The sequence below is a fragment of the Hyla sarda genome, unplaced genomic scaffold (genome assembly GCF_029499605.1).
Source record: "Hyla sarda isolate aHylSar1 unplaced genomic scaffold, aHylSar1.hap1 scaffold_1150, whole genome shotgun sequence".
Taxonomy (NCBI): Eukaryota; Metazoa; Chordata; class Amphibia; order Anura; family Hylidae; genus Hyla; species Hyla sarda.
Genome location: NW_026607772.1, coordinates 50,318 through 75,158, shown reverse-complemented (window position 1 = coordinate 75,158; position 24,841 = coordinate 50,318). Strand labels below are relative to the sequence as shown.

Sequence of the window (24,841 nt, the reverse complement as noted above, 5' to 3'; positions counted from 1 at the left end):
CGCGCCACACCCCTACCCCTTAATTCCCTGGTTGAACTTGATGGACATATGTCTTTTTTCGACCGTACTAACTATGTAACTATGTAACATAACATGGGGGGGGGGGGGGTCTCCTGGCTGTTCACACAGGTGTGTCATTGCTGTACATTGACCATGCATTGCTTCTGTGGTATTGCAAAGGCAAAGACAAATGCTTCCAGCCATCCATTGCACTAATGGATTGGTCATCAGCTGGCTGTCTATGTCCCGCATCAATATAGACCAAAGTACAGAGGGTTAGGCTATGCTATTGTGCACCTACCTGATGCATCAGAAGGTGCGAGGCCCTTGCTAAATTCTGTGCACAGACTTTGAGATCTATACTTTAGACTGTATCTAAACCTGCTCCAACATGGACTGACATTCTGGCCTACTTTCAGCCGATGCGACTTGTCTGTCGCTGAACAGTCGCTTTTTATGTATTCAGCACCTATGTATAATGTTGTAAAAATGCTCTAGAAGCTAAAGTCGCAGAAATGTCACACATATTTGGCCTGCAACTTTCTGTGCGACAAATTCAGATAGGAAAAATCAGTATAAATCCTTAGAAAATTATCCCCCAGTGTCTCCATCTGCTGGCGGTATTGAATAAGCATTGCTGCACTGATGGGGTATGCATTAGACGAAAAAAAAGAAGAAAAAGAAGAATAATACGCCCAGAAAAGAGGCGAAAAGGAGAAAAACGTAAAAAAACGTGAAAAAAAAGTAAGAGGAAGAGAAGGGAAAAAAAGGTGGAAATGGGTTTAAAAGTGATTTCGGCGGAGAAATATATATATATATATATATATATATATATATATATATATATATACGCGCACACACACACATATATATAAACGTATTCTCCGTTGAGATATTGCAGCCGCTGCTGTGTCCAGGCCCAGGAGCCTTAGCACTGTGCTGTGATGTCACTCAATACCACTGACATCACTAGGTGTAAACAACATCTCTCCTTTGCTGTGTATGTGACTATGGAGCTGTTTGGTGATGTCGTCTATTATGGCCTTCATAGAAGCAACAGGAGATTGTTGCATCCATCTAGAACCCTCAGAACTACAGTGCTATGATGTCACTCACTTCCACAGGCCTTGCAGAGTGTAAACAACAACAACCCAGCTTTGTTGTGTATGTAACCATAGGGATTTGTGATGTCACCTAGAACCTTCACAGCAGCGACAGCTTTATGAGGAGCATCAGCACTGCTCTGCCTGAGCAGAACCATCACCGCCATAGGTTGTCAAATAACCCGGGTTTAACCCACACAGGTAAGTCCAATGGGGTGCAGGCATGTCCTCTATGCTTACAGCTTCCCGTGGGTGTTGGTTTGATACCGTTTGGGGACAGCCAAGGAGGCATCTGCAGGCAACAAAGGTAGGTGTGTGCTTGTGTGTGTGTTTCCTATGCAGATCCTAAGCCCAGTGTCACATGCAAGTAGGAGGAGTAAGAAGGGTTCCTGGCAAATCCGGGTTATGGATTGCATTTAAAAAGGCCCCGTGGGAGTGCAATGGGCCCCTGTCTTGCTGCTTAGCAATAATGGTATGGGTTTAGGTTCTGCTGTGTGTACTGGTGGTTGACTGCCCCCCAGCCCAGAGTGTGCATGGAAAATTGTCTGGCAGCCTCCCTGACAGCAAGCAGTGATAGTGCCCATGAAGGGCACCTTGTTGGGCCCGCCCCTTTCACGGTTATCGCTTCTCGGCCTTTTGGCTAAGATCAAGTGTAGTATCTGTTCTTATCAGTTTAATATCTGATACGTCCCCTATCTGGGGACCATATATTAAATGGATTTTTGAGAACGGGGGCCGATTTCGAAGCTTGCTTCCGTCGCCCTATGCATTGACCCGATATGGCAGTATCTTCGGGTACAGTGCACCACCCCCTTACAGGGTTAAAAAGAAAGATTCCTACTTTCATTGCTACCTGCTTGCTGGCTAGCCAGCTAGCCAGCCCTGTGGGCCTTGCTGCTGCTGCAGCCAAAAAACAAAAGGTGGTGCTGCTGCTGCTTCTGCTGCTTCTGCTTCTGCTTGTGTCTGGCCGCTGTTGGAGCGTCCAGGCACAGGACTTCTGCTGCTGCTGACTAAATGGCCTCCTTAATTGGATCATTTGAGTAGCCAGCACACCTGTGCAGGTAGGGCATGACATGATAGGCAGCTGCCTTGATAGCGGGTGGGTGCTGAATGTTCCTAATTGACAAAATAAGATTAATGCTTATGAAGAAATATAAAATCTCATCCCTTCCCCAATATCGCGCCACACCCCTACCCCTTAATTCCCTGGTTGAACTTGATGGACATATGTCTTTTTTCGACCGTACTAACTATGTAACTATGTAACATAACATGGGGGGGGGGGGGGTCTCCTGGCTGTTCACACAGGTGTGTCATTGCTGTACATTGACCATGCATTGCTTCTGTGGTATTGCAAAGGCAAAGACAAATGCTTCCAGCCATCCATTGCACTAATGGATTGGTCATCAGCTGGCTGTCTATGTCCCGCATCAATATAGACCAAAGTACAGAGGGTTAGGCTATGCTATTGTGCACCTACCTGATGCATCAGAAGGTGCGAGGCCCTTGCTAAATTCTGTGCACAGACTTTGAGATCTATACTTTAGACTGTATCTAAACCTGCTCCAACATGGACTGACATTCTGGCCTACTTTCAGCCGATGCGACTTGTCTGTCGCTGAACAGTCGCTTTTTATGTATTCAGCACCTATGTATAATGTTGTAAAAATGCTCTAGAAGCTAAAGTCGCAGAAATGTCACACATATTTGGCCTGCAACTTTCTGTGCGACAAATTCAGACAGGAAAAATCAGTATAAATCCTTAGAAAATTATCCCCCAGTGTCTCCATCTGCTGGCGGTATTGAATAAGCATTGCTGCACTGATGGGGTATGCATTAGACGAAAAAAAAGAAGAAAAAGAAGAATAATACGCCCAGAAAAGAGGCGAAAAGGAGAAAAACGTAAAAAAACGTGAAAAAAAAGTAAGAGGAAGAGAAGGGAAAAAAAGGTGGAAATGGGTTTAAAAGTGATTTCGGCGGAGAAATATATATATATATATATATATATATATATATATATATATATATACGCGCACACACACACATATATATAAACGTATTCTCCGTTGAGATATTGCAGCCGCTGCTGTGTCCAGGCCCAGGAGCCTTAGCACTGTGCTGTGATGTCACTCAATACCACTGACATCACTAGGTGTAAACAACATCTCTCCTTTGCTGTGTATGTGACTATGGAGCTGTTTGGTGATGTCGTCTATTATGGCCTTCATAGAAGCAACAGGAGATTGTTGCATCCATCTAGAACCCTCAGAACTACAGTGCTATGATGTCACTCACTTCCACAGGCCTTGCAGAGTGTAAACAACAACAACCCAGCTTTGTTGTGTATGTAACCATAGGGATTTGTGATGTCACCTAGAACCTTCACAGCAGCGACAGCTTTATGAGGAGCATCAGCACTGCTCTGCCTGAGCAGAACCATCACCGCCATAGGTTGTCAAATAACCCGGGTTTAACCCACACAGGTAAGTCCAATGGGGTGCAGGCATGTCCTCTATGCTTACAGCTTCCCGTGGGTGTTGGTTTGATACCGTTTGGGGACAGCCAAGGAGGCATCTGCAGGCAACAAAGGTAGGTGTGTGCTTGTGTGTGTGTTTCCTATGCAGATCCTAAGCCCAGTGTCACATGCAAGTAGGAGGAGTAAGAAGGGTTCCTGGCAAATCCGGGTTATGGATTGCATTTAAAAAGGCCCCGTGGGAGTGCAATGGGCCCCTGTCTTGCTGCTTAGCAATAATGGTATGGGTTTAGGTTCTGCTGTGTGTACTGGTGGTTGACTGCCCCCCAGCCCAGAGTGTGCATGGAAAATTGTCTGGCAGCCTCCCTGACAGCAAGCAGTGATAGTGCCCATGAAGGGCACCTTGTTGGGCCCGCCCCTTTCACGGTTATCGCTTCTCGGCCTTTTGGCTAAGATCAAGTGTAGTATCTGTTCTTATCAGTTTAATATCTGATACGTCCCCTATCTGGGGACCATATATTAAATGGATTTTTGAGAACGGGGGCCGATTTCGAAGCTTTCTTCCGTCGCCCTATGCATTGACCCGATATGGCAGTATCTTCGGGTACAGTGCACCACCCCCTTACATGGTTAAAAAGAAAGATTCCTACTTTCATTGCTACCTGCTTGCTGGCTAGCCAGCTAGCCAGCCCTGTGGGCCTTGCTGCTGCTGCAGCCAAAAAACAAAAGGTGGTGCTGCTGCTGCTTCTGCTGCTTCTGCTTCTGCTTGTGTCTGGCCGCTGTTGGAGCGTCCAGGCACAGGACTTCTGCTGCTGCTGACTAAATGGCCTCCTTAATTGGATCATTTGAGTAGCCAGCACACCTGTGCAGGTAGGGCATGACATGATAGGCAGCTGCCTTGATAGCGGGTGGGTGCTGAATGTTCCTAATTGACAAAATAAGATTAATGCTTATGAAGAAATATAAAATCTCATCCCTTCCCCAATATCGCGCCACACCCCTACCCCTTAATTCCCTGGTTGAACTTGATGGACATATGTCTTTTTTCGACCGTACTAACTATGTAACTATGTAACATAACATGGGGGGGGGGGGGGTCTCCTGGCTGTTCACACAGGTGTGTCATTGCTGTACATTGACCATGCATTGCTTCTGTGGTATTGCAAAGGCAAAGACAAATGCTTCCAGCCATCCATTGCACTAATGGATTGGTCATCAGCTGGCTGTCTATGTCCCGCATCAATATAGACCAAAGTACAGAGGGTTAGGCTATGCTATTGTGCACCTACCTGATGCATCAGAAGGTGCGAGGCCCTGGCTAAATTCTGTGCACAGACTTTGAGATCTATACTTTAGACTGTATCTAAACCTGCTCCAACATGGACTGACATTCTGGCCTACTTTCAGCCGATGCGACTTGTCTGTCGCTGAACAGTCGCTTTTTATGTATTCAGCACCTATGTATAATGTTGTAAAAATGCTCTAGAAGCTAAAGTCGCAGAAATGTCACACATATTTGGCCTGCAACTTTCTGTGCGACAAATTCAGACAGGAAAAATCTGTATAAATCCTTAGAAAATTATCCCCCAGTGTCTCCATCTGCTGGCGGTATTGAATAAGCATTGCTGCACTGATGGGGTATGCATTAGACGAAAAAAAAGAAGAAAAAGAAGAATAATACGCCCAGAAAAGAGGCGAAAAGGAGAAAAACGTAAAAAAACGTGAAAAAAAAGTAAGAGGAAGAGAAGGGAAAAAAAGGTGGAAATGGGTTTAAAAGTGATTTCGGCGGAGAAATATATATATATATATATATATATATATATATATATACGCGCACACACACACATATATATAAACGTATTCTCCGTTGAGATATTGCAGCCGCTGCTGTGTCCAGGCCCAGGAGCCTTAGCACTGTGCTGTGATGTCACTCAATACCACTGACATCACTAGGTGTAAACAACATCTCTCCTTTGCTGTGTATGTGACTATGGAGCTGTTTGGTGATGTCGTCTATTATGGCCTTCATAGAAGCAACAGGAGATTGTTGCATCCATCTAGAACCCTCAGAACTACAGTGCTATGATGTCACTCACTTCCACAGGCCTTGCAGAGTGTAAACAACAACAACCCAGCTTTGTTGTGTATGTAACCATAGGGATTTGTGATGTCACCTAGAACCTTCACAGCAGCGACAGCTTTATGAGGAGCATCAGCACTGCTCTGCCTGAGCAGAACCATCACCGCCATAGGTTGTCAAATAACCCGGGTTTAACCCACACAGGTAAGTCCAATGGGGTGCAGGCATGTCCTCTATGCTTACAGCTTCCCGTGGGTGTTGGTTTGATACCGTTTGGGGACAGCCAAGGAGGCATCTGCAGGCAACAAAGGTAGGTGTGTGCTTGTGTGTGTGTTTCCTATGCAGATCCTAAGCCCAGTGTCACATGCAAGTAGGAGGAGTAAGAAGGGTTCCTGGCAAATCCGGGTTATGGATTGCATTTAAAAAGGCCCCGTGGGAGTGCAATGGGCCCCTGTCTTGCTGCTTAGCAATAATGGTATGGGTTTAGGTTCTGCTGTGTGTACTGGTGGTTGACTGCCCCCCAGCCCAGAGTGTGCATGGAAAATTGTCTGGCAGCCTCCCTGACAGCAAGCAGTGATAGTGCCCATGAAGGGCACCTTGTTGGGCCCGCCCCTTTCACGGTTATCGCTTCTCGGCCTTTTGGCTAAGATCAAGTGTAGTATCTGTTCTTATCAGTTTAATATCTGATACGTCCCCTATCTGGGGACCATATATTAAATGGATTTTTGAGAACGGGGGCCGATTTCGAAGCTTGCTTCCGTCGCCCTATGCATTGACCCGATATGGCAGTATCTTCGGGTACAGTGCACCACCCCCTTACATGGTTAAAAAGAAAGATTCCTACTTTCATTGCTACCTGCTTGCTGGCTAGCCAGCTAGCCAGCCCTGTGGGCCTTGCTGCTGCTGCAGCCAAAAAACAAAAGGTGGTGCTGCTGCTGCTTCTGCTGCTTCTGCTTCTGCTTGTGTCTGGCCGCTGTTGGAGCGTCCAGGCACAGGACTTCTGCTGCTGCTGACTAAATGGCCTCCTTAATTGGATCATTTGAGTAGCCAGCACACCTGTGCAGGTAGGGCATGACATGATAGGCAGCTGCCTTGATAGCGGGTGGGTGCTGAATGTTCCTAATTGACAAAATAAGATTAATGCTTATGAAGAAATATAAAATCTCATCCCTTCCCCAATATCGCGCCACACCCCTACCCCTTAATTCCCTGGTTGAACTTGATGGACATATGTCTTTTTTCGACCGTACTAACTATGTAACTATGTAACATAACATGGGGGGGGGGGGGGTCTCCTGGCTGTTCACACAGGTGTGTCATTGCTGTACATTGACCATGCATTGCTTCTGTGGTATTGCAAAGGCAAAGACAAATGCTTCCAGCCATCCATTGCACTAATGGATTGGTCATCAGCTGGCTGTCTATGTCCCGCATCAATATAGACCAAAGTACAGAGGGTTAGGCTATGCTATTGTGCACCTACCTGATGCATCAGAAGGTGCGAGGCCCTTGCTAAATTCTGTGCACAGACTTTGAGATCTATACTTTAGACTGTATCTAAACCTGCTCCAACATGGACTGACATTCTGGCCTACTTTCAGCCGATGCGACTTGTCTGTCGCTGAACAGTCGCTTTTTATGTATTCAGCACCTATGTATAATGTTGTAAAAATGCTCTAGAAGCTAAAGTCGCAGAAATGTCACACATATTTGGCCTGCAACTTTCTGTGCGACAAATTCAGACAGGAAAAATCAGTATAAATCCTTAGAAAATTATCCCCCAGTGTCTCCATCTGCTGGCGGTATTGAATAAGCATTGCTGCACTGATGGGGTATGCATTAGACGAAAAAAAAGAAGAAAAAGAAGAATAATACGCCCAGAAAAGAGGCGAAAAGGAGAAAAACGTAAAAAAACGTGAAAAAAAAGTAAGAGGAAGAGAAGGGAAAAAAAGGTGGAAATGGGTTTAAAAGTGATTTCGGCGGAGAAATATATATATATATATATATATATATATATATACATATATATATATATATACGCGCACACACACACATATATATAAACGTATTCTCCGTTGAGATATTGCAGCCGCTGCTGTGTCCAGGCCCAGGAGCCTTAGCACTGTGCTGTGATGTCACTCAATACCACTGACATCACTAGGTGTAAACAACATCTCTCCTTTGCTGTGTATGTGACTATGGAGCTGTTTGGTGATGTCGTCTATTATGGCCTTCATAGAAGCAACAGGAGATTGTTGCATCCATCTAGAACCCTCAGAACTACAGTGCTATGATGTCACTCACTTCCACAGGCCTTGCAGAGTGTAAACAACAACAACCCAGCTTTGTTGTGTATGTAACCATAGGGATTTGTGATGTCACCTAGAACCTTCACAGCAGCGACAGCTTTATGAGGAGCATCAGCACTGCTCTGCCTGAGCAGAACCATCACCGCCATAGGTTGTCAAATAACCCGGGTTTAACCCACACAGGTAAGTCCAATGGGGTGCAGGCATGTCCTCTATGCTTACAGCTTCCCGTGGGTGTTGGTTTGATACCGTTTGGGGACAGCCAAGGAGGCATCTGCAGGCAACAAAGGTAGGTGTGTGCTTGTGTGTGTGTTTCCTATGCAGATCCTAAGCCCAGTGTCACATGCAAGTAGGAGGAGTAAGAAGGGTTCCTGGCAAATCCGGGTTATGGATTGCATTTAAAAAGGCCCCGTGGGAGTGCAATGGGCCCCTGTCTTGCTGCTTAGCAATAATGGTATGGGTTTAGGTTCTGCTGTGTGTACTGGTGGTTGACTGCCCCCCAGCCCAGAGTGTGCATGGAAAATTGTCTGGCAGCCTCCCTGACAGCAAGCAGTGATAGTGCCCATGAAGGGCACCTTGTTGGGCCCGCCCCTTTCACGGTTATCGCTTCTCGGCCTTTTGGCTAAGATCAAGTGTAGTATCTGTTCTTATCAGTTTAATATCTGATACGTCCCCTATCTGGAGACCATATATTAAATGGATTTTTGAGAACGGGGGCCGATTTCGAAGCTTGCTTCCGTCGCCCTATGCATTGACCCGATATGGCAGTATCTTCGGGTACAGTGCACCACCCCCTTACAGGGTTAAAAAGAAAGATTCCTACTTTCATTGCTACCTGCTTGCTGGCTAGCCAGCTAGCCAGCCCTGTGGGCCTTGCTGCTGCTGCAGCCAAAAAACAAAAGGTGGTGCTGCTGCTGCTTCTGCTGCTTCTGCTTCTGCTTGTGTCTGACCGCTGTTGGAGCGTCCAGGCACAGGACTTCTGCTGCTGCTGACTAAATGGCCTCCTTAATTGGATCATTTGAGTAGCCAGCACACCTGTGCAGGTAGGGCATGACATGATAGGCAGCTGCCTTGATAGCGGGTGGGTGCTGAATGTTCCTAATTGACAAAATAAGATTAATGCTTATGAAGAAATATAAAATCTCATCCCTTCCCCAATATCGCGCCACACCCCTACCCCTTAATTCCCTGGTTGAACTTGATGGACATATGTCTTTTTTCGACCGTACTAACTATGTAACTATGTAACATAACATGGGGGGGGGGGGGGGGTCTCCTGGCTGTTCACACAGGTGTGTCATTGCTGTACATTGACCATGCATTGCTTCTGTGGTATTGCAAAGGCAAAGACAAATGCTTCCAGCCATCCATTGCACTAATGGATTGGTCATCAGCTGGCTGTCTATGTCCCGCATCAATATAGACCAAAGTACAGAGGGTTAGGCTATGCTATTGTGCACCTACCTGATGCATCAGAAGGTGCGAGGCCCTTGCTAAATTCTGTGCACAGACTTTGAGATCTATACTTTAGACTGTATCTAAACCTGCTCCAACATGGACTGACATTCTGGCCTACTTTCAGCCGATGCGACTTGTCTGTCGCTGAACAGTCGCTTTTTATGTATTCAGCACCTATGTATAATGTTGTAAAAATGCTCTAGAAGCTAAAGTCGCAGAAATGTCACACATATTTGGCCTGCAACTTTCTGTGCGACAAATTCAGACAGGAAAAATCAGTATAAATCCTTAGAAAATTATCCCCCAGTGTCTCCATCTGCTGGCGGTATTGAATAAGCATTGCTGCACTGATGGGGTATGCATTAGACGAAAAAAAAGAAGAAAAAGAAGAATAATACGCCCAGAAAAGAGGCGAAAAGGAGAAAAACGTAAAAAAACGTGAAAAAAAAGTAAGAGGAAGAGAAGGGAAAAAAAGGTGGAAATGGGTTTAAAAGTGATTTCGGCGGAGAAATATATATATATATATATATATATATATATATATATATATATATACGCGCACACACACACATATATATAAACGTATTCTCCGTTGAGATATTGCAGCCGCTGCTGTGTCCAGGCCCAGGAGCCTTAGCACTGTGCTGTGATGTCACTCAATACCACTGACATCACTAGGTGTAAACAACATCTCTCCTTTGCTGTGTATGTGACTATGGAGCTGTTTGGTGATGTCATCTATTATGGCCTTCATAGAAGCAACAGGAGATTGTTGCATCCATCTAGAACCCTCAGAACTACAGTGCTATGATGTCACTCACTTCCACAGGCCTTGCAGAGTGTAAACAACAACAACCCAGCTTTGTTGTGTATGTAACCATAGGGATTTGTGATGTCACCTAGAACCTTCACAGCAGCGACAGCTTTATGAGGAGCATCAGCACTGCTCTGCCTGAGCAGAACCATCACCGCCATAGGTTGTCAAATAACCCGGGTTTAACCCACACAGGTAAGTCCAATGGGGTGCAGGCATGTCCTCTATGCTTACAGCTTCCCGTGGGTGTTGGTTTGATACCGTTTGGGGACAGCCAAGGAGGCATCTGCAGGCAACAAAGGTAGGTGTGTGCTTGTGTGTGTGTTTCCTATGCAGATCCTAAGCCCAGTGTCACATGCAAGTAGGAGGAGTAAGAAGGGTTCCTGGCAAATCCGGGTTATGGATTGCATTTAAAAAGGCCCCGTGGGAGTGCAATGGGCCCCTGTCTTGCTGCTTAGCAATAATGGTATGGGTTTAGGTTCTGCTGTGTGTACTGGTGGTTGACTGCCCCCCAGCCCAGAGTGTGCATGGAAAATTGTCTGGCAGCCTCCCTGACAGCAAGCAGTGATAGTGCCCATGAAGGGCACCTTGTTGGGCCCGCCCCTTTCACGGTTATCGCTTCTCGGCCTTTTGGCTAAGATCAAGTGTAGTATCTGTTCTTATCAGTTTAATATCTGATACGTCCCCTATCTGGGGACCATATATTAAATGGATTTTTGAGAACGGGGGCCGATTTCGAAGCTTGCTTCCGTCGCCCTATGCATTGACCCGATATGGCAGTATCTTCGGGTACAGTGCACCACCCCCTTACAGGGTTAAAAAGAAAGATTCCTACTTTCATTGCTACCTGCTTGCTGGCTAGCCAGCTAGCCAGCCCTGTGGGCCTTGCTGCTGCTGCAGCCAAAAAACAAAAGGTGGTGCTGCTGCTGCTTCTGCTGCTTCTGCTTCTGCTTGTGTCTGGCCGCTGTTGGAGCGTCCAGGCACAGGACTTCTGCTGCTGCTGACTAAATGGCCTCCTTAATTGGATCATTTGAGTAGCCAGCACACCTGTGCAGGTAGGGCATGACATGATAGGCAGCTGCCTTGATAGCGGGTGGGTGCTGATTGTTCCTAATTGACAAAATAAGATTAATGCTTATGAAGAAATATAAAATCTCATCCCTTCCCCAATATCGCGCCACACCCCTACCCCTTAATTCCCTGGTTGAACTTGATGGACATATGTCTTTTTTCGACCGTACTAACTATGTAACTATGTAACATAACATGGGGGGTGGGGGGGTCTCCTGGCTGTTCACACAGGTGTGTCATTGCTGTACATTGACCATGCATTGCTTCTGTGGTATTGCAAAGGCAAAGACAAATGCTTCCAGCCATCCATTGCACTAATGGATTGGTCATCAGCTGGCTGTCTATGTCCCGCATCAATATAGACCAAAGTACAGAGGGTTAGGCTATGCTATTGTGCACCTACCTGATGCATCAGAAGGTGCGAGGCCCTTGCTAAATTCTGTGCACAGACTTTGAGATCTATACTTTAGACTGTATCTAAACCTGCTCCAACATGGACTGACATTCTGGCCTACTTTCAGCCGATGCGACTTGTCTGTCGCTGAACAGTCGCTTTTTATGTATTCAGCACCTATGTATAATGTTGTAAAAATGCTCTAGAAGCTAAAGTCGCAGAAATGTCACACATATTTGGCCTGCAACTTTCTGTGCGACAAATTCAGACAGGAAAAATCAGTATAAATCCTTAGAAAATTATCCCCCAGTGTCTCCATCTGCTGGCGGTATTGAATAAGCATTGCTGCACTGATGGGGTATGCATTAGACGAAAAAAAAGAAGAAAAAGAAGAATAATACGCCCAGAAAAGAGGCGAAAAGGAGAAAAACGTAAAAAAACGTGAAAAAAAAGTAAGAGGAAGAGAAGGGAAAAAAAGGTGGAAATGGGTTTAAAAGTGATTTCGGCGGAGAAATATATATATATATATATATATATATATATATATATATATATATATATATATATACGCGCACACACACACATATATATAAACGTATTCTCCGTTGAGATATTGCAGCCGCTGCTGTGTCCAGGCCCAGGAGCCTTAGCACTGTGCTGTGATGTCACTCAATACCACTGACATCACTAGGTGTAAACAACATCTCTCCTTTGCTGTGTATGTGACTATGGAGCTGTTTGGTGATGTCGTCTATTATGGCCTTCATAGAAGCAACAGGAGATTGTTGCATCCATCTAGAACCCTCAGAACTACAGTGCTATGATGTCACTCACTTCCACAGGCCTTGCAGAGTGTAAACAACAACAACCCAGCTTTGTTGTGTATGTAACCATAGGGATTTGTGATGTCACCTAGAACCTTCACAGCAGCGACAGCTTTATGAGGAGCATCAGCACTGCTCTGCCTGAGCAGAACCATCACCGCCATAGGTTGTCAAATAACCCGGGTTTAACCCACACAGGTAAGTCCAATGGGGTGCAGGCATGTCCTCTATGCTTACAGCTTCCCGTGGGTGTTGGTTTGATACCATTTGGGGACAGCCAAGGAGGCATCTGCAGGCAACAAAGGTAGGTGTGTGCTTGTGTGTGTGTTTCCTATGCAGATCCTAAGCCCAGTGTCACATGCAAGTAGGAGGAGTAAGAAGGGTTCCTGGCAAATCCGGGTTATGGATTGCATTTAAAAAGGCCCCGTGGGAGTGCAATGGGCCCCTGTCTTGCTGCTTAGCAATAATGGTATGGGTTTAGGTTCTGCTGTGTGTACTGGTGGTTGACTGCCCCCCAGCCCAGAGTGTGCATGGAAAATTGTCTGGCAGCCTCCCTGACAGCAAGCAGTGATAGTGCCCATGAAGGGCACCTTGTTGGGCCCGCCCCTTTCACGGTTATTGCTTCTCGGCCTTTTGGCTAAGATCAAGTGTAGTATCTGTTCTTATCAGTTTAATATCTGATACGTCCCCTATCTGGGGACCATATATTAAATGGATTTTTGAGAACGGGGGCCGATTTCGAAGCTTGCTTCCGTCGCCCTATGCATTGACCCGATATGGCAGTATCTTCGGGTACAGTGCACCACCCCCTTACAGGGTTAAAAAGAAAGATTCCTACTTTCATTGCTACCTGCTTGCTGGCTAGCCAGCTAGCCAGCCCTGTGGGCCTTGCTGCTGCTGCAGCCAAAAAACAAAAGGTGGTGCTGCTGCTGCTTCTGCTGCTTCTGCTTGTGTCTGGCCGCTGTTGGAGCGTCCAGGCACAGGACTTCTGCTGCTGCTGACTAAATGGCCTCCTTAATTGGATCATTTGAGTAGCCAGCACACCTGTGCAGGTAGGGCATGACATGATAGGCAGCTGCCTTGATAGCGGGTGGGTGCTGAATGTTCCTAATTGACAAAATAAGATTAATGCTTATGAAGAAATATAAAATCTCATCCCTTCCCCAATATCGCGCCACACCCCTACCCCTTAATTCCCTGGTTGAACTTGATGGACATATGTCTTTTTTCGACCGTACTAACTATGTAACTATGTAACATAACATGGGGGGGTGGGGGGGGTCTCCTGGCTGTTCACACAGGTGTGTCATTGCTGTACATTGACCATGCATTGCTTCTGTGGTATTGCAAAGGCAAAGACAAATGCTTCCAGCCATCCATTGCACTAATGGATTGGTCATCAGCTGGCTGTCTATGTCCCGCATCAATATAGACCAAAGTACAGAGGGTTAGGCTATGCTATTGTGCACCTACCTGATGCATCAGAAGGTGCGAGTCCCTTGCTAAATTCTGTGCACAGACTTTGAGATCTATACTTTAGACTGTATCTAAACCTGCTCCAACATGGACTGACATTCTGGCCTACTTTCAGCCGATGCGACTTGTCTGTCGCTGAACAGTCGCTTTTTATGTATTCAGCACCTATGTATAATGTTGTAAAAATGCTCTAGAAGCTAAAGTCGCAGAAATGTCACACATATTTGGCCTGCAACTTTCTGTGCGACAAATTCAGACAGGAAAAATCAGTATAAATCCTTAGAAAATTATCCCCCAGTGTCTCCATCTGCTGGCGGTATTGAATAAGCATTGCTGCACTGATGGGGTATGCATTAGACGAAAAAAAAGAAGAAAAAGAAGAATAATACGCCCAGAAAAGAGGCGAAAAGGAGAAAAACGTAAAAAAACGTGAAAAAAAAGTAAGAGGAAGAGAAGGGAAAAAAAGGTGGAAATGGGTTTAAAAGTGATTTCGGCGGAGAAATATATATATATATATATATATATATATATACGCGCACACACACACATATATATAAACGTATTCTCCGTTGAGATATTGCAGCCGCTGCTGTGTCCAGGCCCAGGAGCCTTAGCACTGTGCTGTGATGTCACTCAATACCACTGACATCACTAGGTGTAAACAACATCTCTCCTTTGCTGTGTATGTGACTATGGAGCTGTTTGGTGATGTCGTCTATTATGGCCTTCATAGAAGCAACAGGAGATTGTTGCATCCATCTAGAACCCTCAGAACTACAGTGCTATGATGTCACTCACTTCCACAGGCCTTGCAGAGTGTAAACAACAACAACCCAGCTTTGTTGTGTATGTAACCATAGGGATTTGTGATGTCACCTAGAACCTTCACAGCAGCGACAGCTTTATGAGGAGCATCAGCACTGCTCTGCCTGAGCAGAACCATCACCGCCATAGGTTGTCAAATAACCCGGGTTTAACCCACACAGGTAAGTCCAATGGGGTGCAGGCATGTCCTCTATGCTTACAGCTTCCCGTGGGTGTTGGTTTGATACCGTTTGGGGACAGCCAAGGAGGCATCTGCAGGCAACAAAGGTAGGTGTGTGCTTGTGTGTGTTTCCTATGCAGATCCTAATCCCAGTGTCACATGCAAGTAGGAGGAGTAAGAAGGGTTCCTGGCAAATCCGGGTTATGGATTGCATTTAAAAAGGCCCCGTGGGAGTGCAATGGGCCCCTGTCTTGCTGCTTAGCAATAATGGTATGGGTTTAGGTTCTGCTGTGTGTACTGGTGGTTGACTGCCCCCCAGCCCAGAGTGTGCATGGAAAATTGTCTGGCAGCCTCCCTGACAGCAAGCAGTGATAGTGCCCATGAAGGGCACCTTGTTGGGCCCGCCCCTTTCACGGTTATCGCTTCTCGGCCTTTTGGCTAAGATCAAGTGTAGTATCTGTTCTTATCAGTTTAATATCTGACACGTCCCCTATCTGGGGACCATATATTAAATGGATTTTTGAGAACGGGGGCCGATTTCGAAGCTTGCTTCCGTCGCCCTATGCATTGACCCGATATGGCAGTATCTTCGGGTACAGTGCACCACCCCCTTACAGGGTTAAAAAGAAAGATTCCTACTTTCATTGCTACCTGCTTGCTGGCTAGCCAGCTAGCCAGCCCTGTGGGCCTTGCTGCTGCTGCAGCCAAAAAACAAAAGGTGGTGCTGCTGCTGCTTCTGCTTCTGCTTGTGTCTGGCCGCTGTTGGAGCGTCCAGGCACAGGACTTCTGCTGCTGCTGACTAAATGGCCTCCTTAATTGGATCATTTGAGTAGCCAGCACACCTGTGCAGGTAGGGCATGACATGATAGGCAGCTGCCTTGATAGCGGGTGGGTGCTGAATGTTCCTAATTGACAAAATAAGATTAATGCTTATGAAGAAATATAAAATCTCATCCCTTCCCCAATATCGCGCCACACCCCTACCCCTTAATTCCCTGGTTGAACTTGATGGACATATGTCTTTTTTCGACCGTACTAACTATGTAACTATGTAACATAACATGGGGGGGGTCTCCTGGCTGTTCACACAGGTGTGTCATTGCTGTACATTGACCATGCATTGCTTCTGTGGTATTGCAAAGGCAAAGACAAATGCTTCCAGCCATCCATTGCACTAATGGATTGGTCATCAGCTGGCTGTCTATGTCCCGCATCAATATAGACCAAAGTACAGAGGGTTAGGCTATGCTATTGTGCACCTACCTGATGCATCAGAAGGTGCGAGGCCCTTGCTAAATTCTGTGCACAGACTTTGAGATCTATACTTTAGACTGTATCTAAACCTGCTCCAACATGGACTGACATTCTGGCCTACTTTCAGCCGATGCGACTTGTCTGTCGCTGAACAGTCGCTTTTTATGTATTCAGCACCTATGTATAATTGTCACGATGCCGGCTGGCAGGTAGTGGATCCTCTGTGCCAGAGAGGGATTGGCGTGGACCGTGCTAGTGGACCGGTTCTAAGCCACTACTGGTTTTCACCAGAGCCCGCCGCAAAGCGGGATGGTCTTGCTGCGGCGGTAGTGACCAGGTCGTATCCACTAGCAACGGCTCACCTCTCTGGCTGCTGAAGATAGGCGCGGTACAAGGGAGTAGGCAAAAGCAAGGTCGGACGTAGCAGAAGGTCGGGGCAGGCAGCAAGGATCGTAGTCAGGGGCAACGGCAGAAGGTCTGGAAACACAGGCAAGGAATACACAAGGAACGCTTTCACTGGCACTAAGGCAACAAGATCCGGCAAGGGAGTGCAGGGGAAGTGAGGTGATATAGGGAAGTGCACAGGTGAACACACTAATTGGAACCACTGCGCCAATCAGCGGCGCAGTGGCCCTTTAAATCGCAGAGACCCGGCGCGCGCGCGCCCTAGGGAGCGGGGCCGCACGCGCCGGGACAGAACAGACGGAGAGCGAGTCAGGTAGGGGAGCCGGGGTGCGCATCGCGAGCGGGCGCTACCCGCATCGCGAATCGCATCCCGGCTGGCAGCGGAATCGCAGCGCCCCGGGTCAGAGGACGTGACCGGAGCGCTGCTGCGGGGAGAGTGAAGCGAGCGCTCCGGGGAGGAGCGGGGACCCGGAGCGCTCGGCGTAACAGTACCCCCCCCTTGGGTCTCCCCCTCTTCTTAGAGCCTGAGAACCTGAGGAGCAGACTTTTGTCTAGGATGTTGTCCTCAGGTTCCCAGGATCTCTCTTCAGGACCACAACCCTCCCAGTCCACTAAAAAAAAATTTTTCCCTCTGACCTTTTTGGCAGCTAAAATTTCTTTGACCGAGAAGATGTCCGAGGAGCCGGAAACAGGAGTGGGAGGAACAGATTTGGGAGAAAAACGGTTGAGGATGAGTGGTTTGAGAAGAGAGACGTGAAAGGCATTAGGGATACGAAGAGAGGGAGGAAGAAGAAGTTTATAAGAGACAGGATTAATTTGACACAAAATTTTGAAAGGACCAAGATAGCGTGGTCCCAACTTGTAGCTAGGGACACGGAAGCGGACATATTTAGCGGAGAGCCATACCTTGTCTCCAGGGGAAAAAACGGGGGGAGCTCTTCTTTTCTTATCCGCGAACTTCTTCATGCGTGATGAAGCCTGTAAGAGAGAATTTTGGGTCTCTCTCCATATGATGGAAAGGTCACGAGAAATTTCATCCACAGCGGGCAGACCAGAGGGCAAGGGAGTAGGGAGGGGGGGAAGAGGGTGACGGCCGTACACCACGAAAAATGGGGATTTGGAGGAAGACTCAGAGACCCTGAAGTTATACGAGAATTCGGCCCATGGGAGGAGATCTGCCCAGTCATCCTGGCGGGAGGAAACAAAATGTCGCAAATAATCACCCAAGATCTGGTTAATCCTTTCTACTTGTCCATTGGACTGGGGATGATATGCAGAAGAAAAATTTAATTTAATCTTGAGTTGTTTACAGAGAGCCCTCCAGAATTTAGACACGAATTGGACGCCTCTATCCGAGACAATCTGCGTAGGCAACCCGTGAAGACGAAAAATGTGTACAAAAAATTGTTTAGCCAACTGAGGCGCAGAAGGAAGACCAGGAAGAGGGATGAAATGTGCCATTTTGGAGAATCGATCAACGACCACCCAAATAACAGTGTTGCCACGGGAAGGGGGTAAATCAGTAATAAAATCCATACCAATCAGAGACCAAGGCTGTTCGGGGACAGGCAGAGGATGAAGAAAACCAGCGGGCTTCTGGCGAGGAGTCTTATCCCGGGCACAGATAGTGCAGGCTCGCACAAAGTCCACAACATCCGTCTCCAGAGTCGGCCACCAATAGAAGCGGGAGATGAGTTGCACAGATTTCTTGATACCCGCATGACCTGCGAGATGGGAGGAGTGACCCCATTTGAGGATTCCGAGGCGTTGGCGAGGAGAAACAAAGGTCTTTCCTGGAGGAGTCTGCCTGATGGAGGCAGGAGAAGTGGAGATCAGGCAGTCAGGTGGAATGATGTGTTGCGGAGAGAGTTCAACTTCTGAGGCATCCGAGGAACGAGAGAGAGCATCGGCCCTAATGTTCTTATCGGCAGGACGAAAGTGAATCTCAAAATTAAATCGGGCAAAGAACAGAGACCACCGGGCCTGGCGAGGATTCAGCCGTTGGGCAGACTGGAGGTAGGAGAGGTTCTTGTGGTCGGTGTAGATAATAACAGGAGAACTTGATCCCTCCAGCAGATGCCTCCATTCCTCAAGTGCTAATTTAATGGCTAGAAGCTCTCGATCCCCGATGGAGTAGTTCCTCTCCGCTGGAGAGAAGGTCCTAGAGAAAAAACCACAAGTGACAGCATGCCCGGAAGAATTTTTTTGTAGAAGAACAGCTCCAGCTCCCACTGAGGAGGCATCAACCTCCAATAGGAAGGGTTTGGAAGGGTCAGGTCTGGAGAGGACGGGAGCCGAAGAAAAGGCAGACTTGAGTCGTTTAAAGGCGTCTTCTGCTTGAGGAGGCCAGGACTTGGGATCAGCATTTTTTTTGGTTAAAGCCACGATAGGAGCCACAATGGTAGAAAAATGTGGAATAAATTGCCTGTAATAATTGGCAAACCCCAAAAAGCGTTGGATAGCACGGAGTCCGGAGGGGCGTGGCCAATCTAAGACGGCAGAGAGTTTGTCTGGATCCATCTGTAGTCCCTGGCCAGAGACCAAATATCCTAGAAAAGGAAGAGATTGGCATTCAAACAGACATTTCTCAATTTTGGCATAGAGTTGGTTGTCACGAAGTCTCTGAAGAACCATACGGACATGCTGGCGGTGTTCTTCTAGATTGGCAGAAAAAATTAGGATATCGTCCAGATATACAACAACACAGGAGTATAACAGATCACGAAAAATTTCATTGACAAAGTCTTGGAAGACGGCAGGGGCGTTGCACAGTCCAAAGGGCATGACCAGATACTCAAAGTGTCCATCTCTGGTGTTAAATGCCGTTTTCCACTCGTCCCCCTCTCTGATGCGGATGAGGTTATAGGCGCCTCTTAAGTCCAATTTAGTGAAGATGTGGGCACCTTGGAGGCGATCAAAGAGTTCAGAGATGAGGGGTAAGGGGTAGCGGTTCTTAACCGTGATTTTATTAAGACCGCGGTAGTCAATGCACGGACGTAGGGAGCCATCTTTTTTGGACACAAAGAAAAATCCGGCTCCGGCAGGAGAGGAGGATTTACGGATAAAGCCCTTTTTTAGATTCTCCTGGACGTATTCGGACATGGCAAGAGTCTCTGGGGCAGAGAGAGGATAAATTCTGCCCCGGGGTGGAGTAGTGCCCGGGAGGAGGTCGATAGGGCAATCATAAGGCCTGTGAGGAGGTAGAATCTCAGCTTGTTTTTTGCAGAAAACATCCGCGAAGTCCATATAGGCCTTAGGGAGACCGGTTACTGGAGGAACCACAGAGTTACGGCAAGGGTTACTGGGAACCGGTTTTAGACAGGTCTTGGAACAAGAGGACCCCCAACACTTGATCTCCCCAGTGGACCAATCCAGGGTAGGGGAATGAAGTTGAAGCCAGGGAAGTCCAAGGAGAATTTCCGAGGTGCAATTGGGGAGGACCAAAAGTTCAATCCTCTCATGATGAGATCCGATGCTCATAAGAAGGGGCTCCGTGCGGAAACGTATGGTACAGTCCAATCTTTCATTATTTACACAATTGATGTAGAGGGGTCTGGCGAGACTGGTCACCGGGATGTTGAACTTGTTGACGAGAGAGGCCAAAATAAAATTTCCTGCAGATCCAGAGTCCAAGAAGGCCACTGTAGAGAAGGAGAAGGCAGAGGCAGACATCCGCACAGGCACAGTAAGACGTGGAGAAGCAGAGTAGACATCAAGGACTGTCTCACCTTTGTGCGGAGTCAGCGTACGTCTTTCCAGGCGGGGAGGACGGATAGGACAATCTCTCAGGAAGTGTTCGGTACTAGCACAGTACAGGCAGAGGTTCTCCATACGGCGTCGTGTCCTCTCTTGAGGTGTCAGGCGAGACCGGTCGACCTGCATAGCCTCCACGGCGGGAGGCACAGGAACAGATTGCAGGGGACCAGAGGAGAGAGGAGCCGAGGAGAAGAAACGCCTCGTGCGAACAGAGTCCATATCTTGGCGGAGTTCCTGACGCCTTTCGGAAAAACGCATGTCAATGCGAGTGGCTAGGTGAATAAGTTCATGTAGATTAGCAGGAATTTCTCGTGCGGCCAGAACATCTTTAATGTTGCTGGATAGGCCTTTTTTGAAGGTCGCGCAGAGGGCCTCATTATTCCAGGACAATTCTGAAGCAAGAGTACGGAATTGTACGGCATACTCGCCAACGGAAGAATTACCCTGGACCAGGTTCAACAGGGCAGTCTCAGCAGAAGAGGCTCGGGCAGGTTCCTCAAAGACACTTCGGATTTCCGAGAAGAAGGAGTGTACAGAGGCAGTGACGGGGTCATTGCGGTCCCAGAGCGGTGTGGCCCATGACAGGGCTTTTCCGGACAGAAGACTGACTACGAAAGCCACCTTAGACCTTTCAGTGGGAAACAGGTCCGACATCATCTCCAGATGCAGGGAACATTGGGAAAGAAAGCCACGGCAAAACTTAGAGTCCCCATCAAATTTATCCGGCAAGGATAAGCGTATCCCAGGAGCGGCCACTCGCTGCGGAGGAGGTGCAGGAGCTGGCGGAGGAGATGACTGCTGAAGCTGTGGTAGTAACTGTTGTAGCATAACGGTCAGTTGAGACAGCTGTTGGCCTTGTTGCGCTATCTGTTGTGACTGCTGGGCGACCACCGTGGTGAGGTCAGCGACAACTGGCAGAGGAACTTCAGCGGGATCCATGGCCGGATCTACTGTCACGATGCCGGCTGGCAGGTAGTGGATCCTCTGTGCCAGAGAGGGATTGGCGTGGACCGTGCTAGTGGACCGGTTCTAAGCCACTACTGGTTTTCACCAGAGCCCGCCGCAAAGCGGGATGGTCTTGCTGCGGCGGTAGTGACCAGGTCGTATCCACTAGCAACGGCTCACCTCTCTGGCTGCTGAAGATAGGCGCGGTACAAGGGAGTAGGCAAAAGCAAGGTCGGACGTAGCAGAAGGTCGGGGCAGGCAGCAAGGATCGTAGTCAGGGGCAACGGCAGAAGGTCTGGAAACACAGGCAAGGAATACACAAGGAACGCTTTCACTGGCACTAAGGCAACAAGATCCGGCAAGGGAGTGCAGGGGAAGTGAGGTGATATAGGGAAGTGCACAGGTGAACACACTAATTGGAACCACTGCGCCAATCAGCGGCGCAGTGGCCCTTTAAATCGCAGAGACCCGGCGCGCGCGCGCCCTAGGGAGCGGGGCCGCGCGCGCCGGGACAGAACAGACGGAGAGCGAGTCAGGTAGGGGAGCCGGGGTGCGCATCGCGAGCGGGCGCTACCCGCATCGCGAATCGCATCCCGGCTGGCAGCGGAATCGCAGCGCCCCGGGTCAGAGGACGTGACCGGAGCGCTGCCGCGGGGAGAGTGAAGCGAGCGCTCCGGGGAGGAGCGGGGACCCGGAGCGCTCGGCGTAACAATAATGTTGTAAAAATGCTCTAGAAGCTAAAGTCGCAGAAATGTCACACATATTTGGCCTGCAACTTTCTGTGCGACAAATTCAGACAGGAAAAATCAGTATAAATCCTTAGAAAATTATCCCCCAGTGTCTCCATCTGCTGGCGGTATTGAATAAGCATTGCTGCACTGATGGGGTATGCATTAGACGAAAAAAAAGAAGAAAAAGAAGAATAATACGCCCAGAAAAGAGGCGAAAAGGAGAAAAACGTAAAAAAACGTGAAAAAAAAGTAAGAGGAAGAGAAGGGAAAAAAAGGTGGAAATGGGTTTAAAAGTGATTTCGGCAGAGAAATATATATATATATATATATATATATATATATATATATATTTATATATACGCGCACACACACACATATATATAAACGTATTCTCCGTTGAGATATTGCAGCCGCTGCTGTGTCCAGGCCCAGGAGCCTTAGCACTGTGCTGTGATGTCACTCAATACCACTGACATCACTAGGTGTAAACAACATCTCTCCTTTGCTGTGTATGTGACTATGGAGCTGTTTGGTGATGTCGTCTATTATGGCCTTCATAGAAGCAACAGGAGATTGTTGCATCCATCTAGAACCCTCAGAACTACAGTGCTATGATGCCACTCACTTCCACAGGCCTTGCAGAGTGTAAACAACAACAACCCAGCTTTGTTGTGTATGTAACCATAGGGATTTGTGATGTCACCTAGAACCTTCACAGCAGCGACAGCTTTATGAGGAGCATCAGCACTGCTCTGCCTGAGCAGAACCATCACCGCCATAGGTTGTCAAATAACCCGGGTTTAACCCACACAGGTAAGTCCAATGGGGTGCAGGCATGTCCTCTATGCTTACAGCTTCCCGTGGGTGTTGGTTTGATACAGTTTGGGGACAGCCAAGGAGGCATCTGCAGGCAACAAAGGTAGGTGTGTGCTTGTGTGTGTGTTTCCTATGCAGATCCTAAGCCCAGTGACACATGCAAGTAGGAGGAGTAAGAAGGGTTCCTGGCAAATCCGGGTTATGGATTGCATTTAAAAAGGCCCCGTGGGAGTGCAATGGGCCCCTGTCTTGCTGCTTAGCAATAATGGTATGGGTTTAGGTTCTGCTGTGTGTACTGGTGGTTGACTGCCCCCCAGCCCAGAGTGTGCATGGAAAATTGTCTGGCAGCCTCCCTGACAGCAAGCAGTGATAGTGCCCATGAAGGGCACCTTGTTGGGCCCGCCCCTTTCACGGTTATCGCTTCTCGGCCTTTTGGCTAAGATCAAGTGTAGTATCTGTTCTTATCAGTTTAATATCTGATACGTCCCCTATCTGGGGACCATATATTAAATGGATTTTTGAGAACGGGGGCCGATTTCGAAGCTTGCTTCCGTCGCCCTATGCATTGACCCGATATGGCAGTATCTTCGGGTACAGTGCACCACCCCCTTACAGGGTTAAAAAGAAAGATTCCTACTTTCATTGCTACCTGCTTGCTGGCTAGCCAGCTAGCCAGCCCTGTGGGCCTTGCTGCTGCTGCAGCCAAAAAACAAAAGGTGGTGCTGCTGCTGCTTCTGCTGCTTCTGCTGCTTCTGCTTCTGCTTGTGTCTGGCCGCTGATGGAGCGTCCAGGCACAGGACTTCTGCTGCTGCTGACTAAATGGCCTCCTTAATTGGATCATTTGAGTAGCCAGCACACCTGTGCAGGTAGGGCATGACATGATAGGCAGCTGCCTTGATAGCGGGTGGGTGCTGAATGTTCCTAATTGACAAAATAAGATTAATGCTTATGAAGAAATATAAAATCTCATCCCTTCCCCAATATCGCGCCACACCCCTACCCCTTAATTCCCTGGTTGAACTTGATGGACATATGTCTTTTTTCGACCGTACTAACTATGTAACTATGTAACATAACATGGGGGGGGGGGGGGGTCTCCTGGCTGTTCACACAGGTGTGTCATTGCTGTACATTGACCATGCATTGCTTCTGTGGTATTGCAAAGGCAAAGACAAATGCTTCCAGCCATCCATTGCACTAATGGATTGGTCATCAGCTGGCTGTCTATGTCCCGCATCAATATAGACCAAAGTACAGAGGGTTAGGCTATGCTATTGTGCACCTACCTGATGCATCAGAAGGTGCGAGGCCCTTGCTAAATTCTGTGCACAGACTTTGAGATCTATACTTTAGACTGTATCTAAACCTGCTCCAACATGGACTGACCTTCTGGCCTACTTTCAGCCGATGCGACTTGTCTGTCGCTGAACAGTCGCTTTTTATGTATTCAGCACCTATGTATAATGTTGTAAAAATGCTCTAGAAGCTAAAGTCGCAGAAATGTCACACATATTTGGCCTGCAACTTTCTGTGCGACAAATTCAGACAGGAAAAATCAGTATAAATCCTTAGAAAATTATCCCCCAGTGTCTCCATCTGCTGGCGGTATTGAATAAGCATTGCTGCACTGATGGGGTATGCATTAGACGAAAAAAAAGAAGAAAAAGAAGAATAATACGCCCAGAAAAGAGGCGAAAAGGAGAAAAACGTAAAAAAACGTGAAAAAAAAGTAAGAGGAAGAGAAGGGAAAAAAAGGTGGAAATGGGTTTAAAAGTGATTTCGGCAGAGAAATATATATATATATATATATATATATATATATATATATATATACGCGCACACACACACATATATATAAACGTATTCTCCGTTGAGATATTGCAGCCGCTGCTGTGTCCAGGCCCAGGAGCCTTAGCACTGTGCTGTGATGTCACTCAATACCACTGA

General features: G+C 47.5%; 8 non-coding genes across 8 annotated transcripts; all 8 read left to right on the top strand.

The window, feature by feature from the left end:
- Positions 1–1,723: 1,723 nt before the first annotated feature.
- Positions 1,724–1,914, top strand: LOC130302083 (U2 spliceosomal RNA). The gene has a single exon (XR_008852393.1). It is a non-coding gene; the product is annotated as a U2 spliceosomal RNA (small nuclear RNA).
- Positions 1,915–4,005: 2,091 nt separating this feature from the next.
- On the top strand, positions 4,006–4,196 carry LOC130302099 (U2 spliceosomal RNA). Its single transcript, XR_008852409.1, has one exon. It is a non-coding gene; the product is annotated as a U2 spliceosomal RNA (small nuclear RNA).
- Positions 4,197–6,279: 2,083 nt separating this feature from the next.
- On the top strand, positions 6,280–6,470 carry LOC130302082 (U2 spliceosomal RNA). Its single transcript, XR_008852392.1, has one exon. It is a non-coding gene; the product is annotated as a U2 spliceosomal RNA (small nuclear RNA).
- A 2,097-nt stretch (positions 6,471–8,567) lies between these two features.
- Positions 8,568–8,758, top strand: LOC130302095 (U2 spliceosomal RNA). The gene has a single exon (XR_008852405.1). It is a non-coding gene; the product is annotated as a U2 spliceosomal RNA (small nuclear RNA).
- A 2,093-nt stretch (positions 8,759–10,851) lies between these two features.
- Positions 10,852–11,042, top strand: LOC130302081 (U2 spliceosomal RNA). Its single transcript, XR_008852391.1, has one exon. It is a non-coding gene; the product is annotated as a U2 spliceosomal RNA (small nuclear RNA).
- A 2,101-nt stretch (positions 11,043–13,143) lies between these two features.
- LOC130302093 (U2 spliceosomal RNA) lies at positions 13,144–13,334 on the top strand. The gene has a single exon (XR_008852403.1). It is a non-coding gene; the product is annotated as a U2 spliceosomal RNA (small nuclear RNA).
- A 2,071-nt stretch (positions 13,335–15,405) lies between these two features.
- LOC130302096 (U2 spliceosomal RNA) lies at positions 15,406–15,596 on the top strand. Its single transcript, XR_008852406.1, has one exon. It is a non-coding gene; the product is annotated as a U2 spliceosomal RNA (small nuclear RNA).
- Positions 15,597–23,310: 7,714 nt separating this feature from the next.
- On the top strand, positions 23,311–23,501 carry LOC130302080 (U2 spliceosomal RNA). Its single transcript, XR_008852390.1, has one exon. It is a non-coding gene; the product is annotated as a U2 spliceosomal RNA (small nuclear RNA).
- Positions 23,502–24,841: the final 1,340 nt, after the last annotated feature.